The 3,784-nt window shown below is 42.1% G+C and overlaps 1 protein-coding gene across 1 annotated transcript in view; it reads left to right on the plus strand.

The window, feature by feature from the left end:
- The first annotated feature begins 978 nt into the window (after window positions 1-978).
- LIMK2 (LIM domain kinase 2) overlaps window positions 979-3,784 on the plus strand; it is a 65,947-nt gene continuing 63,141 nt past the window's right edge. The window contains exon 1 of the mRNA XM_023508943.1: window positions 979-1,141. The gene's annotated coding sequence lies outside the window, so the exon portion shown is untranslated. The remainder of the gene's footprint in view (window positions 1,142-3,784) is intronic.

Genomic DNA, 3,784 nt, shown 5'->3' on the forward strand with positions numbered 1-3,784 from the left:
AACATGGTGGAGTGGACAGTGCAGAAACTTCAGAATGAGGCAGACCTGAGTTTGAGTGTTAAATCTGCCACGTGGCCATTCACCCCTGTTTCTAGCCCTGAGTTTCATTTTTCTCATTTGTTAAACGAGTGTAATAATACCTATCTCACAGGATTGCTTGGAGAATTAAAGTGATAGTGGGTCTATGGAAGCATCTAGCACAGTTCTTAGCATACAGGCAACATTCATTAAATGTCCTTTTTCTTTTATACCTATTAACTTCTGTTTCTCTGAACTAAAAGAGTACTTCTTTTACCTCTGAAATAACATCCAAGTGACAAATCACAATATGGAATATATAAGAGTGTTTCTTTTCCAGTGGATTTGTTTATTTCTTATTTTTCATAGAGAGAGGGTATTGCTCTGTTTTGCAAACTGGAGTACAATGGCCTAGTCATAACTTACCGTAACCTTAAACTCCTGGGTTCAAGCAGGGATTATAAGGATTATAAGGCATGAGCAGAGATAATGTTATCTATTGTAGAGCTTTGTATCAAGAGGCCCAATGACATTGATTGAATGAATGGGCTCCTGGACTGGGTGATGGAAAATTTGAATAAAACAGGGCCTGTGAGGCATAAGAAAAGGCAACAACATGTTTAACCTGGAAAGAAGAAGTTTCTGAGTGCTAGAAGGGAACAGTCATACAAAGAGCTGACACTGGAAAGAGGGAGACTTGTTCATTTCTTCTACTCAGAGCTATAAGCAATGCCTGAAAAGGCAGGTTTTGTTTTAGTAGAAAAAGGCCCAATCAGAACCGTTTTAAAAAATGGAAATGAGACTCCTTTTGAGGCCATGAATTCCCTGACCTTAAGAGACATAAGCAGAGGTTGTATAAGTGCTCATCAGGGATCTCATGGCTGAGACTGTGCATGTAGCAGATCATTGTCCTGACCCTTTCTTTATGAGATTCTGCTAACTAAGTCTTATTCTGTGTGGTAGGAATCCTGTTCTTTGCCTCCTGCTTCTTTGGGCTTCTGAACCTCTTCGTTTTGCATGCAGGTGAAGATTCTTGGAGGTGTCGGGGCTGTGGGGACCATGTTGCTCCAAGTCAAAGGTTATATAGAACTATCAATGAAGCCTGGCACAGCTCTTGCTTCCGGTAAGTGGGTCCATCCTCCTGTCTTTACCATTGTACTTTCAGGCACTGTTTCATTCAGTGCAGGGGTGAGAAGAGGAATGTACCAAGGAAGAGCTCATGACCAAACCTCAAGTGAGGCCCTCCTGAAGCCAGGTTCAATTGGAAGAGCCACAAATGGGCCAAATGCAGCTGGAGGCAGGGTTGGGGGATGGCTGGAGCCAGGGTTTTTCTCAGCACAATCATTTTATGGGTGAGGAAACCAAGGCCTAGAAAGAGTAACTTCCAAATGGCTGTACTTCTGGTTGTGCAGATGCCCCAAGGATTGTTGGTTTTTTTGTTTGTTTTTAGTTTTTAGTATTTTTAAGGTTTAAAAAGTGTTTTAAAGATTGTAATTTCTAGTTGGAAAATAATGTCTGAATAAATGCCCTAATGGCAAACCACTGCAAAATGCTTCAGCTGTATTTAGGGCACAGGGGTAGGGATTATCTTCCAAGCACCCCAGCTCCCTTGATGAGAAGGTCAGAGGTACTCTGGTTTGTGTTATTGGGACTTCTATTAGGTGATATAGATTGTTCCTCCTGCAGTGTGAGCTCAAGTATTGTTTCTAACATGGTTGGCAGAGCTGGCTCTTCACTATAGGGTGTTTCTCTAGGTTCTTACTTTTTTTTTTTTTTGAGACAGAGCCTCAAGCTGTCCCCCTGGGTAGAGTACTATGGCGTCACAGCTCACAGCAACCTCCAACTCCTGGGCTCAAGTGAGTCTCTTGCCTCAGCCTCCCAAGTAGCTGGGACCATAGGCCATAGGCACCCGCCACAACGCCTGGCTATTTGTTGGTTGCAGCCATCATTGTTGTTTTGGCGGGCCCAGGCTGGATTTGAACTCGCCACCTTAGGTATATGTGGCTGGCGCCTTAGCTGCTTGAGCCACAGGCGCCGAGCTGGTTCTTACTTTTTGATAGTAAATTTATTATAGCTCTTAGATTATTTTTGGTGCTTAGTTCCTTGAAAATTATATAGACTTTAAAGACATATTTTTTATTGCTGTCTGAGGTTCATTTTCCTAATTTGTGAAACAGGGATGTTCATAATCTATTTTCTCGTTGAGACTGAATGAAATGATATATGCTAAGCACCCAGTAATGGCAGGTACCTACTGAATGGTTATTCCTTCTCCCCATCAGCTTGGAATCCTCAAGGGAGCTTGTCCTTGTAGTCTCCAAAACATAAAACGGTGCCTGGCTCATAGGCATTCCACATCAGTCCACTTCATAGGCTAGGTGGGCCTATATGGCCCAGAGGTGTGAAGTGGTCAGGCTGTACTTGTGTCCTGAGAATAAGACAGACTATAGAAAAGCACTATGTGCTGTAGATTTCAGCTCCCACACACAGCTCTTGTAAAGTATCCCTTGGCTGATATCAAGTAATTTAGTTGGCCTTTAAGTACTTGCCTCCCTGCTGAGAACTATGTGGGGGTTTGGATCAGAGATATCTGGCCTCTGTAAGAGTTGGAGAGAAACCAACATTTTCCTGCCCTTTCAGCTGTAATTTAGAGCTCTCAAATCCTCCCTGTGGATCTTATGCCTTGGTTTCTCTTCCCTTTACTCCCAGAAAAGTTGATTCTGCCTTTTCTTTTCTAATTTAGTATGACAGAAGCAGAGAGTGTCAGAGGTATAAAGGGTCTCATAGACCTTTCATTTTACAGCTGAGACTAATAAACAGCATCAGAACCCAGTGATTTCACACACGCATTTTACCCTGGCATCTAACCCATGTGGTCATGTCTGTTCCTGCTGTTTTCCTATTTGTATGAAGATTTTCTATCAAAATGAGTGGGGCAAAGTATAACAAGCTAATCTTTGGAATTTCTGGATTCTCCTATAGCTAAAGAACTTAAGAACTAGAAAGGACCATCTACTACTATATGATATAGCCCCTTCACATCACAGATGAAAGCATGAAACCAAAAGGACTTGCTTAAGGTCACTTAGACAAAAATGACAAGAACTAACCCAGATTTTAATTGAGATCCTGGGTCATTTGTAAGGCTGGTAAGATGCTGGCATGCTAGCTCTGTGTGTGTGAGTATGTGTGTGTGTAAGAGAGAGAGAACTAACACAAATACATATATGTAAGGGAGAATTAAAGCACATTAGTCTAGTGGATAAGAGTACAGGCCATAGAATAGCACTGTGGTTTTATTTATTTATTTATTTATTTATTTTTAGAGACAGAGTCTCACTTTGTTGCCCTTGGTGGAGTGATGTGACATCACAGCTCACAGCAACCTCCAGCTCTTGGCCTTAGGTGATTCTCTTACTTCAGCCTCCCAAGTAGCTGGAACTACAGGCACCCACCACAACGCCTAGCTATTTTTTGTTGCAGTTTGACTGGAGCCAGGTTCAAACCTGCCACCCTCAGTATATGGGGCCAGCGCCCTACTCACTGAACCACAGGTGCCACCCAGCACTGCGGTTTTAAATCTTGGCTTTGCAATTTATTAACTGGGCCTAAGTGACTTCTCTAAGCTTCAGGTACCCCATCTGTAAAATGAAGATAAAGATGTTACTTATCCCACATGGTGATTAGGGGGGATTAAACACAATACCTTATATGAAATGATTAGCATAGCACCTGATACCTAGAAAACTCTTTTTTTTTTTTTTTT

Source organism: Otolemur garnettii, unplaced genomic scaffold, assembly GCF_000181295.1.
Source record: "Otolemur garnettii isolate 467f Iridium unplaced genomic scaffold, OtoGar3 scaffold00294, whole genome shotgun sequence".
Classification (NCBI taxonomy): domain Eukaryota; kingdom Metazoa; phylum Chordata; class Mammalia; order Primates; family Galagidae; genus Otolemur; species Otolemur garnettii.